Source organism: Leopardus geoffroyi, chromosome X (assembly GCF_018350155.1).
Source record: "Leopardus geoffroyi isolate Oge1 chromosome X, O.geoffroyi_Oge1_pat1.0, whole genome shotgun sequence".
NCBI classification, from domain to species: domain Eukaryota; kingdom Metazoa; phylum Chordata; class Mammalia; order Carnivora; family Felidae; genus Leopardus; species Leopardus geoffroyi.
Window position 1 is genome coordinate 103,142,107 of NC_059343.1, and position 13,914 is coordinate 103,156,020.

The following is a 13,914-nucleotide window of genomic DNA, read 5'->3' on the forward strand; positions in this document are numbered from 1 at the left end:
TGAGGATGTTGAATGCCAGACTTAGATATTTGGGTTCAATTTATTAGGCAACAAGGAGACATTGCTATTTTCTGAGCAAATGAGCGTTATGATCAGTTTTCTTCAGGAAGATTAATTTGATAGCAATGGGGAAAACTGATGGCTTCTAGGTAAACAAACGATATCATCGGAGCAACCCTTTGTGGGAAGATAAATCCAATACTAGTGTGGAGAACGATGACTCGGGAGGCCTAAAGATTTGGCAAGAACACAAATTGGGATGACCACTGCACTAATCTAGGTGAGAAATAATGAGCGTCTCAATTAGGGCAGTGGCAGTGGGAATGCAAAGAAGGCAATTCCTTAAGGGGAAATTGCATAAACGTCATCTCAGGGTTTGGTAACAAGTTCTGTGTGTGCGTACATGTATGTTCACCGCACGCTCATGCACACGTGTAGGTGTGCTGGGGGCAAAAATAGAAGAAAATGAGGGAAAGGGAGGAATACAACATAGTTAAGGTTTGAAGCCTGAGTAACTGAAAGCATAGTGCAATGATTAATAGAGTTAGGGGACTGTGCACTTAGCCCAGCACTAGCTACAAATAACTGGTGCTGGACATGTGTTTGTTGACTGATGACTAGTTGGTTTGGGGCAGGGTGGGGTGATGGGGGAAATATAATGAATGCATCTTTGGAGGTGCCGGCTTCCAGGGACCAATGGACTGTCCAGGTAGAAATGTTCAACAAACGAGCTTTGGAGGTTTGAAGTTCTGGAGAAGTATTAAGGCTAGAACAAGACTGCGGAATCATATATGAACAGAGGCAATGGCTGACAATGTGGGAATGAATGAGGTCACTGAGGGAAGATAATGTTGGGAGAAAACAGTAACTAGGACAGAAGCTGGGGAAATCTTTTTATCTGTTTTCTCATTGCAATTTTAAACAGCAACCAAATCTTACCAAAAGGAAAAAAAGTGGATCTGTTCATAATCCATCTAACATTTTTCTTTATGTTTCTAGGCAGAGTGAAAGGGGCTAATTTGTATGTCTAATACTCATAGATAGTATGTGGATTAGCAACCAAGAACAGGAAATCTGGCCAGATAGTCTATTTAAGAATCATTTATCCACTTTTAGTTGGAGCTAGAGATTTCTAACACCTACCTTCTAATTTATCCTTAAAATTTTAAGCATTTAATTGGTTTCTACCCTTTTCTTTGGATTAAGGCCAGTGCTGCCTGATGAATTTCTCTTGCAATTATTGGAAACAATTGGAACTCAAATGATAGTGGTTCTGAGTAAGGTACAGTATGGCATGCTAATAAAGCTATATTAGTGACATTCCCCAGACTTCCTTGCCAAAAGACTCAAAGTATGGTTGGTTTAACATACTTACTCCAATTAAAGGGGTTTATCAGTTTTTAAAGACAATTTGGTCTACTCTGTCCCCCAAATAATTGGAAAATTATGGATATTAAAAGCTATACTGAAAATGTGTTTGATTCCCTTGGTTCAGTTACGTCTGTGAAATTAGATTAGCTATAAGGAACAAAAGGCATAGTGGTTTTCATTTTGAAGATCAAGCGGGATATTTTATATACTTTAAGTTAAGCCAGTTTCCTAAGGGCACTCAAAAATGACAGAGAAAATGCATGTGCTGAAAAATCACTTCAAAATAATAAGGCAAGGATTAATTTTTCACCATCAAATGAAATGGACTGCTAACAGTCAATCGAGACAGGCAAAGAAGTGTGGGCACATTTAGCAGAATACTCTTTGAGAGTGGCAAAGCTTTATCATTTTTTAAGTTTACTTTGTCTTTTCCAGGCAATAAGCTATTTGTAACGTATATTTGTATCAATACATAATGCAAGTGAACTTACTTGCTACAGATTAGGGGTACCATAGGGGTACTTTCCTCTCCTCCAAACGGGACTTCCATAAGCTGAGTTGTAGAAGGAAGTCAGAAAGTATGTACAGGGTAGACTAAGGTAACTAGGTAACTCTAGTCTTGGAGTTCTATTAGAAATAAATAATATTGTGTTCATACTAAGACCAATAAATAAAATCATGTTGATCTTTGCGACATACCAATACTCCACTAGAAAGATCCAGCACTACTTATTTTATGGGGATGTATTTATTAATTCATTCAACAAATACTTTCAAAGCATATGCTGGGCACATTGGGAATGTTGGAAATATAGGCAAAGGTAATAACAAAAATATTTAGCAGCCAGGACACCGTAGGTACTGGCTGACCAATATGGAACAGGATCTAAACAACCAATAACAGCCTAATCAGGACACGCTGATTGCATATCAACCTTGGATGCAGGATGAGGATACAGAGCCCTTAGCTTCTCGTGGGTCCCCATCCAGATCTACGCTATGTATCTATAGCCACATTTTGGAGGCAAGTCTCCCAAGCCCTAGTATAAACATTATAAGCCAACTGGGTAGAATTAAGGGTATAAAAAGGTAATGAAAAACAGGCACTGTTTTTCTAAGTTTACAGCAGTGAATACAATCTTTAAAAAACCTCTACATTCCCAGAACTCATATGAGAGGGTGGTGGGTTATGACATGCAGACAATGAATAAATATATGATATAATTAATATATAATAATATGATATATTAATATACCATAGCTGTGTAGAAACAAAGAAGCAAATAAATGGAATAATGTCAGGTAGTTATTGTAAAAGAAATAAGACTAGTCAAGGAAGGCTTCTCAGAGAAGGTAATATTTGAACCAAGTTCTGAATGAAGTGAAGCCATATGAATATTCAGTTGAAGAACCTTCCAGGAGGAAAGAATGGCAATTACACAAAACTCCGAAGTTTTGTATGAAATGTTTGAGAAATGCTAAGGAGGCCAGTATGAGTGGAGCTCAGTCAGGAAGAAGAGTGGTAGAGGGGTACCTGGGCGGCTCAGTCAGCTGAGTGTCTGATTCTCGATTTTGGCTCATGTTCTCACAGTCTGTGAGTTCAAGCCCTGCATCACTCTGTGCTGACCGTGCAGAGCCTGCTTGGGATTCTCTCTCTCACTCCCTCTTTCTGTCCCTCCCCCATGCATTCTCTGTCTCTCTCCCGCTCTCAAAATAAATAAACTTTTTTTTTTTAAAAAAGGAAGAAGAGTGGTAGAAAAACTCTTAAACTGAAGGACTGCACCCATGATTATGCTAGATCTGTGCTCTAACCAACTTTACAAACTGGTCACTAATAAATCTTACAAGTGAATAGAAAGTGATAAAACTAAAATCATGCATACTGAAATATGCATTTTAAAATGAGCAATTCTAGTTATAGTAGACCTAACAGAAGTACTCCTGACCCCAAACTCAAAGTTATTTTTCATAAAGACATATATAAAAATATACATCCTCAATGGGTAGAGGCTGACACGACCCAGATCTTTCCAGGAGTACCAGTCCCATGTCGCACTTTGCTGAAATTCGGTGGCTGGACAGAATGTGCATGCCTATTCAGATATTCTGGGAATAATGTCATTTCAGCTGATTAAGAATGTGCTCCTAACAAATATTCCCTAGTGCCAAGCCCTGTACATTTTATAATCATTATCCTTCTTGGTTTATCCAGTTGCAAAGAGCTATGCTCTGAAATTATAAATTTATCACAAAGGTAACAAACGGAATATCTCACCCTCCCCAATTGCCAAACTCAATCTTGGATCTCAAGGCAGGCTAACTTTATGAGAAGAAGCTCTTGCACATTTCTCTAGGCTGAAAGCTCTGAGTCTCTCAGTAGTTACTTCTCTCCTCTTTCTGTTAGGATGTTGGTCTTTCTTTCTCTTAAGTAAGACTGATGGTCTCTAGTTAAATATTTATAACTGATACTGCTTCCTCGTTCCATTTCCCTTCAAAAGGAAAAATATTCATGTATAATAGACAGACCATAGGAAAGCTTCAGAACTAGATGTAGGACATACGTGCTTAATGACCTAGGTCTGTATCATCCCACATGGCAGCCACTGGCCACATGGTCTATCAAGCATTTGAAATGTGGCTAGTCAGAGGCGAAGTGTTAGTACAAAAGAAAAATCAGAATATATCCAATTAATAATTTTATATGGATTACATATTGAAATGATATTATATATATATATATCTGAGTAAATAAAATTTTTAATTATTCCCATTGGTTTCTTTTCACATCTTTAATGTGGTTACTACCAAATTTTAAATTACATAGGTGGTTTGCTTTGTATTTATATGGACAGTGCTGATCTTGACTATCCAGAACATTTCACGAAGAGAGATGATGTTTCTCTTTTAGCACCCTTCGTAAGGTCCACCATGTTATATTGAAGGTATTTATTTACATGTCTGCCTCATCATTATTAAAGTATTCAAAGGGCAGGATCCATGTCTTCTTAATTTTTCTCTCTGGTACCTAACTCCGTGTCTGGTAGTCAGGAGGTACTCTGCTTACACACCGATCTGACTATAAAGTGGTAAAAGGAGCTTTAGAAAGCAATTTTGTGATACTGATCAAAATTGAAATTGGGAATACTTTTTGACCAATGAATTCAACTTCCAGGAATCTACCAAAGAAATAATCACATATGTGCATAAAGGGGTATGTACAAGAAAAGTCAACATAGCATTGTTAATACAGTAAAATAAACAGAACTGCCAATATATCCATCTTGGAGAGAGTGGTATACTCATACTATGAAATCTTATGTAAGAATTAAAAGGACTGATACCAAGAGACTGTCAGATTGGAGGAAGCTAAGGAGACATGACAATTAAATGCAACGTGGGATCCTAGATAGGATCCTGGAACAGAACAAAAAAGGAAAAACTGGAGAAATCAGTATTATACTCTGAGTTAATAGCATTATACCAATGTTAATCTCTTACTTTTCATAATTGTACTATGGTTATGCAAGACGTTAATACTGCCAGCGGAGTGACAGGTACACAGGAATTCGAGGAATTCGGCGCTACGTCTACAACTGTTCCGTAAGTCTAAATTTATTAAAAAAAAAAAATCCTAAAAAGAAAAAGAATTGATTCAGTGGTGGGCAGGAGCCAGTTTACACTGGTTTATAAAAGCCCATTGTGCACGTCTTCCCAATTCCACCTTCAATGACTTCACGTTGGTAGTTGAAATCGCCCATGGTGGGTTTATTAACACTCCCGGAACCAGCAAATGTTGCAGACCATTTTTTTTTTTTTTTTTTTTTTGCACAGAGAGCTGGCTGTTAAACATTTATCAGCACACCACTGGTTGAGCTCTATGTACCTACATGAAAAGAGCTCTAAGATTTGTATAAAAAACATTGGAGAACAATGCATGTCCAATGATCCTATTTAAGCAAAAAAAAATATGTATCTCTTTATATGTAAATGCATACAAAGAACTGGGAGGATTGATATCAAACCATTGATCTTTAGAGTGGGGAGCTGGAACTTCAATATTTTCATGGTAATGTTAGAATGTTTTACAATGATAATGTATTCATGTATTGTTATATAATAAAAAACACTACGTGCTCAACAAACCTTTTTTTTTAAAGCTGAATGAATAGATGCATTGTTTTATTCATTCTCTTTTATTACTATTTTCTATCTAAAGTAAAGCATTTCAAACCAATTCAAAGCAGCAGAACAATTCAGCAATAAAATCTGAATAACCCTCAAACACATAAAGCAGATAAAACAGAACTCTTGATTGAAAGGGATTGGGAGTCCAGGGACAGCTGGGTGGCTCAGTCAGTTAAGCTTCCCTCTTCGGCTCAGGTCATGATCTTGCTGTCTGTGGGTTTGGGCCCCACATCAGGCTCTGTGCTGACAGCTCAGATCCTGGAGCCTGCTTCGGATTCTGTGTCTCCTTCTCTCTCTGTCCCTCATCTGCTCTCTCTCTCTCTCTCTCTCTCAAAAATAAACATTTAAAAAATTTAAAAAGCAAAGAAAGGGATTGGGGGTCCAAAAGAGTTGCCCAAAAGCTCCAAAGACATAGTTTGAAATCGACTGGTCAAAAAAATTATCCTCAAAATATCTGAATAAGAAAAGTTTGGGTGCTTGGAAGAACTTTTTTGACAGTTAAATTTATTGGAGTATCTTTACATGCTATTGCCAGGATATGAAACCTTTCATATTATTCTGTATCTTTTGGTATTTTCTGTCCACTCTCTCATAGATAATATTAAAACCTACTTAATAACAGATAAATTGGTCTCTGATACTAAATACACAAGTAAACCTTGAAATCGCAGTATGCGTGAGGAAAACACAACTTTGCTTTCAAGGAATTCATCTTGCATCTCAAAATGTACACATAGTCAGCTAAGGATGCTGTATTTATTTGTTGCAAGAAGCTTCTGGTGTTATTTTCTAAATCTACCAATAAACCTATTTAGAACATTTGAAACCTGTCTCACCAACAAAATCTTGTCCATCATAGATGATGTCATAAGTTTCAAATCGTGCCAAGATAAAAGCATGTAATATTTTTCAAGATAATTTGTTTTTCCTTTCTGTCAGAAAATATTTTCCCCACCAGTTCCCTTACATATCTTGCTTCATGTTCTAAGGAATGCTAAGGAATGCTACTGCTTTTGCACTTGACTTCCAAAGCTTGTCAGAGCTACAGATCTACTTGTATGTTGAACAGTTCTCTTCCTGAAAAATATGCCAAGTACATTACCCAGATGGTGACCCCTGATGACTTCAGCCTTTCACGTTAACTCCTATGGGAAACAATCTCGCCAGACCCATACTTCAGTGGATATCGTGTGAAGCTAGACGCTTCTGCAATAAGATCACTGCAAAAATGCTGCTTGAATTAAATGCAGTGACTGCTAACATTACAGAAACCAGGTTATCTTTCTATCTTAAAATAAATCCCATTTTCATTACATTAAACATCAAATTGGTATATGAGTGAACTATAGCCCTTTGATAAATTACCTTCAGATCTTGGTTTTATCCAGGTGATAACCAGATTACATGCAAGATTGAAACCCATTAGTTTTCGGGGAAGCATTTTTCAAGAACTAAATAAAGCAGTGCATGTTTATTTATGGTACCTTACTTTTGCCTCAGCAGTTTCATTCACGCTTTCTCTCTTTTTTCCTATGGTTGCACATATACATTTTCTACTAAAAATACTATTTGTGCTTGCACTACATCATGAACATAAATAAAACATACTTAAATGTTCCTTTTCAAAGTAATTTGAATGGAGTCAATATGGCTTTGAGATCCCTTTCAAACACGTTTCAAAGCCTGAAAAGCTGTCGTGTTGGGGATGGGTAAAACTCCTTTTCAAAGAATCGACTTCACTAATTTAAACAAAAGAAGTAAAAAAAAAAAAAAGAAAAAAAGTCATTTTTCCTTGAACCGGTTTACATAACACATTTTGCAAGTCTGCCATGGTAAAACAGTAAAATTAAACAACAAATAAAGAAAAGATTGCGATAGTATAATAGAGGCAACGAGGACACGTTTCTTGTTGATCCACGTTTGAATCCGTACATTTCCTTTCCTAAATGAAATGCATTATTCTTTCTTGCAGCATACATTTTTTTTCCTTTTTTGCCTTAGTACGGTCCTGGTTTTATCCAGTATCGAGGCTAGAGAAGATTCTATCAAGGTAATAAATCATTTTAATATCCCAGTTCTATATTATATTATCTTAAAACTTTCATTTACTATGTATTTTATATTTTCCATTCACAGGCTACAGCAATATTTATAAATAACATGTCTATTTGGGTACCTTATCACAGGTGTAATATATGATCTGCATTTGCAGCTGCATAACGGGCCCATCTGTGTATTCCTTATCAGACAGACACAATTATTTAGTGTTTTCATCTCAAGTCACAACACCAATAAGTGCTCTTCATAACTCAAATCTTACTTACTTTTGTATTATTATTTGCTTTGTAGAGTCAAGAGGAATAAGCGGCAGAATGACGGGATAAATTTTTTTTCAAAAAATTCATCTAATGAATACTTCAGCAAAAATATCAATTAAATAGGAATCAGCACTTTTTCATTCTCCTTTAAAATTTTCTTTTTCTTTCCATTTCCCTTCATTTTCTGCTTAGCAAATTCTCCCTTTCACTCTGGTCCAAATTATGCCTATTGCTTCATCATTATTGATGGCTAGTTTGAGTGCATATTTGTAATTATATCCATATTCTTTTAAAAGGTCCAGAAAAAACTGGTGAATATGGAGAACGAGAAATAGACTTACACGAAAGCCCTCTCCTCCTCTTACCCACTTGCCCTGTATGCATTTAAATTATAAAAATGGAAATACATTCACTGATTTATATCATCAACCCATGGTAGCTGATGCTTTAAAACTCACTTTTCTGGGGCACCCAGCTGACTCAGTTGGTTGAGAGTCGCCTCTTGGTTTCAGCTCAGGTCATGTTCTCACAGTTTGTGAGAGCGAGCCCCAGGTCAGGCTCTGAGCTGACAGCAAGGAGCCTCCTTGGGATTCTCCCTCTCCCTCTCTCTCTCTCCCCCTCCCCTGCTTGCTCACGTGCACTCTCTCTCCCTTTCTCTCTCTAAAATAAATAAATAAACATTTTTTAAAAACCCTCACTTCTGATCTAGCATCATGTCATCATAGCCATAGGTATATGGTTTATGTGTTCATCTGCAAACTTTTAAACGTTGAAATTTTAAGACTCTTTCCATTTACTGGATTATTCACAGTTAGCATTAAAGAGCAGGGCTTATATGAGGTTGGGGAGTCAGGAGACATAAATGAGAACATGGAAAACAGATGAGTGGTAGAAAACTATAACTGGGTATGTAATCAAGACTTCTTAGCTGCCTTACACGATTTGATCAGATGAAAAGAAAACAGAGAATAAAGTGGAGAAGATTAAAATAACTCAGTTTGTTCTGGGTTTTCTGAGGTGGCACCAGGACAGTGTACTTCTGGAAAAGTTACCAACGTTTGGGCTTGATTCGTTACCAGGATCTTCACGCCTTCTCTTCCTTTCATGCAATAATTACTTGTTGGCTAATGACTATGTCATAGGTTCTGAAAATACAACAGTAACTGCTTGCTTACAAAACCCTTGCCCTCCTGGAGGTCACAGTCTATCTAAAGGGAGCCAGTTATCACGTGGTACTTAAGAGAAGGAGTCTAGAATGAAGGTGTCTGGCTTCAAATCCCAGCTCTGCTACGGTTATTATCAGAGTGACCTTGGGCAAATTATTTAATCCCTGTGTCTCAGTATTCTCACCATAAAATGTGCATGATAATAGTACCTTCCCCATACAGTTCTTGTGAGGACCTTGTAGGTCAGTACATGTAATGTACCTAGAAAAATGGCTGGCACATTATAAATGCTCAATAAAAGTTAGTCATGAATATTACAACTGGTTAATTCTCCCCTCAAGCTAGCCTTTCCAAAACCACGTTGGAAGTGGAGAAAGGCAGAAGGTCATTTGCCCAATCGCACCCTCTGCCTTCTTGCCCAATTGCCCCCTCTGCTCTCCTGCCCTAGAAGAGGTCTGCATTTTTCTGGAGAGAGCAATCTAGAGGGACTCAGGTCTCTAAGAGAATTTCAGCAGCCATCTTCACACAGCTGCATAGCAGAATAAAATGAAAACAACACACCTCATGTAATTTCCTCATTCCAAACCCTCGACTTAATGTAGGGCATTCATTTCCCTCCTTTCCCTGTCTACATCCCCAAAGCTGCTCATTTCCTTGTCTCCATCATCATGATCACTGACGTTTGGAAGCTGTAGATGTTGGGTTCTCTTGGTAAAAGGTTTCCAGAAATTAGAGCATCCCTAAGATTTGTAAAGTCATCATTCCTTATAGAGTGTACTTTCTACAAAGGTTAGCAGAAAGTGGTTAGACTCTCATTTTATGAAACATAACTGACAGTTCTCACATAGCCCTATTTTGTATGAAATGGGTCCCAAGGAAATTTTCAGCTGGGTTACCCAGTGCAAGTATGCATTCCTGGGTGATGGATTCAACTCTAGCAAATTGATCTGTGCAGGTAGGGGAATCTGTCTGGAATATAATAAAACCATGGTATGTGAGAGCTCAAAAAGACCACAGACCAGTATAGTTTAGAAAAAGAGGGAGTAACTATTTAGTGTGGAGAAGCCTGACAAACACTATCTCAGCCGAGTGACCAAGGTTAACATCATCAGTGACAGCACGTACATGATAGCATGTATCCTTGACATGATGTGATGATAATGGCACTTCTGTGGTCTTCCTCCATAACTCCAGTCTCAGCGTGAGAAAACTAGCAGAACTCAGATTGAGGGACAACCTGCAAAAAAAGCTGACCAGTGCTACACAAAACTGTCAAGGTCATCTGGGACAGAAAACTGTCACATACTAGGGGAGGCTAGGGAAGCATGACTCTGAATGTAATTTCCTGTCCTGGATAGGATCCTGGAACAGAAAAAGGACATTGGGGAAGAACTGGTAAAGTCCAGACCAAGTGTCAAGTTCAGTTAATAATAATTACCAACGTTGGTTTCTTAGTTGTGACAAATGTGCCATGATGATACAGGAAGTTAATAATAGGAGAAGCCAGATGAGGAATATATGGGAATTCTCTGTACTATCTTTGCATCTTTCTGTAAATCTAAAAGCGTCCTAAAATTAAAATCTTATTTTGGAGAAGGAGAAGACCACATATCAACCATTTGGTTCAGCCTCCTCATGTTACAGAGGAGGAAACTGAAAACTAAAAAGAGGAAGTACTTGCCCAGGACACACAGAGACCAGCTTCTCTCTTATTCAGGACCAAGAGAAGATGTGATCCATTTCTCCTATCCAACGCCATTAAGTACTGGCATATTGGGCTAATGAGGCCAAAGTTACCGGTTCAATTTTCATGCCAACCAGTCATTTTTGCAGAGAGGAAAACTCTGCTCTTTGCCCACAAAGAGATTATTGAAACTACTTTTCTCTTTTCCATCCTAGGTAAGTGCATAGGAAAGAACTGGAAGCCCTGTAACAGCCCTCCATCAATTCAAAATACGTGAACATCAGCAGAGTCATCTTTTTATATGGGCACTTTATTGGATTACTGGATCACATGTAACTGAAGCCATACATATGCTATATATTTTCTATTAGTTTTACAACCTCTTCCCTTTTTCATCCCAACCTTCTTAGCATTTGTGTTAAACCTGAAGACTTTGTTGTCCAAAGTCTTATTCTATCTTTGAAATAGAATCAAGTTTTGCTTTAAAGGAAAGGTAGACTATGGGAAACTTGCAGAATGTCATGTAACCCCTGAAAACAGGTCTACGATTTTTCTTAATATATCCTGAAATGTCTTTCCAGGATATCAGGAAATGTGGGAAAAGAATATGGCAGTCTCTCAGTTTTTAAATTTTTCCTCATGGTTTAAAATTGTAATTTTGTCTCTTTTTTTTTTTTTAATTTTTTTTTCAATGTTTATTTATTTTTGGGACAGAGAGAGGCAGAGCATGAAGGGGGGAGGGGCAGAGAGAGAGGGAGACACAGAATCGGAAACAGGCTCCAGGCTCTGAGCCATCAGCTCAGAGCTCGACGCGGGGCTCGAACTCACGGACCGCGAGATCGTGACCTGGCTGAAGTCGGTCGCTTAACCGACTGTGCCACCCAGGCGCCCCAAATTTTAATTTTGTCTCTTTTTTATTCATTGTTGAGATAAGTAGTTTATGTTAAAGTCTTTAATATATGAACATTTTTATAAATCAATCAATAAAGAGCAGCTGAACTTTCTAGTAGAAACATGGGCAAAAGACATCAATTGGCAATTCACAAAAGAGGAAATGCAAGTTAGCAGTGACATTTTAAAATGTTCACCCCTAGTGGTAATTTAAAAATGTAAGCTAAAATACTGAAATGTAACTTTGCCAATCAAAATGGCTTTTTTTCCTTTACATTTTTTTATAAACAATTATCAGAAGTTTTCAAGGGTTCAGGGAAATGAGCACTCTTGCATACTGCTGCTCAGAGTATAAATTGTTACAAAATATTTGGGTAAATTAGTAATATATATCTAAAGTGTTGGAAATGTTTTTAGACATTTTGATCCAGCAATTCCATGTTTAAAAATTTATACAAGACAAGGATCTGAATAGATTTGAAAGCAACCATGTTCAACATAATGTTGCATATATTAGCAAGATATTGAAAAGTATTTAAATGTCCAGCAAACATGGATTGATTAAATCAATAACTATTATATGTACAATAGAGGATAATGTTGCCATTAAAATAATGTTGTAGAAAAATATTAAGTAATAAATATATTCACAAAGTAGGTTATAAAACACTATTTATAATATGGGCTCATTATAGAGGCCATTTAGTGTAATAAGTGAGGGCACAGGCTCTTTTTGAAAAGTTAGACCTGAAGAGTGATGGCTTTTCCACTAACTCGCTGTGTGGTTTGGGGCAAACAGCTTGACCTCTTTGAGTGTCAGTTCCCTCATATATAAATTAAAAATAACAATACCTAATTTGAAAGATATTATGACTATGCCAAAGGGACCTATGTGACATCAAATACAAATCATGTCTATTTCTACAAATTAAGTGCCCACTTATTTTTTTAGTGTCACTACAGACTCACAGATTCTTTTTTTATTGTTCAATGCTTAATCCATGACCATCACTGTTCTTTTTGAAGTTCAAATTCAGCCAGTGGGAGCCCCTTCAAATTGGTTTCTGTGTCATTTTGACATCTTTTTTCCAAACACAGTATGTTTCAGGCTTACCTTGCACTTACTTTCTCTGCCACAGACCTAGAAACAGTCATTTCTTCAAAAAGCTTTTAATAGAAAATGTATTTAAGGGGCGCCTGGGTGGCGCAGTCGGTTAAGCGTCCGACTTCAGCCAGGTCACGATCTCGCGGTCCGTGAGTTCGAGCCCCGCATCGGGCTCTGTGCTGACAGCTCAGAGCCTGGAGCCGTCTTCAGATTCTGTGTCTCCCTCTCTCTCTGCCCCTCCCCCGTTCATGCTCTGTCTCTCTCTGTCTCAAAAGTAAATAAACGTTGAAAAAAAATTAAAAAAAAATGTATTTAAGAAATCTAAGTTTGGGTAAGATGTGCTCATTACCACTGAGGTGCCTTTGTTTTTTTTTAAGTTTATTTATTTATTTTGAGAGAGAGCAAGCATGAGCAGTGGAGGGGCAGAGAGACAGAGAGAGAGAGGATCCCAAGCAGGATCAGTGATGACAGCCCAGGGCTTGATCCCATGAAGTGAGAAGGGTGAGATCACGACCTGAGCTGAAATTGAGCCACCCAAGTGCCCTGAGATGTCACTGTTTTTAAGTCCTTGAAGGGCACAGAGTGAGGATATATACACATAGAACAAAACTTTTAGATTTTACTACCTGCTCTGTTAACATGTGTGTATGTGTGTGTATACACATACACGTATATATGTATAGACACACGTTTATATACACACACACACACATATATGTCTATTTGTATATTTTTAAAAGAATGAGTTCATATTTATATCTCTAATACTAATTCAATATAGCAGGGTTCTTCTCATTCCATATTTTTATTTCCTTTTTCACACAGTGAACCCTGTTTTCAATAACATCAGTTTACTCATTTGCTTATCGTACAAGATGCACAAAAGTATTAGAATTACTACACCAAGACCACTACCAGAACTAAACTCACTAAGGAAAATTCAAAGCCTGTGTTTTTTGTCCTTAAAATATGTCTTTCTGAGGGTATACAGTTATGTTTTCAAAATGGTGTGTCTTCCTAACACACAAAGAAGTCTTCAAATTTGAGACAAAGAAGATCAAAAAAGAAAAAATCCCAAATAGAAAGATGGACAAAGACATGAACTGTATACAGTTCACAAAAAAGATCTTTAAACATATGAAAAGATATCCAGCTTCATTCATAACACAAAATAAAACTATGCTGAGATACCCT

General features: G+C 37.3%; 1 protein-coding gene across 3 annotated transcripts in view; it reads right to left on the minus strand.

Moving 5' to 3' along the window:
* Positions 1-13,914, minus strand: part of TENM1 (teneurin transmembrane protein 1) — a 783,454-nt gene that overhangs the window by 283,077 nt on the left and 486,463 nt on the right. The gene's annotated exons all lie outside the window — the stretch shown is intronic.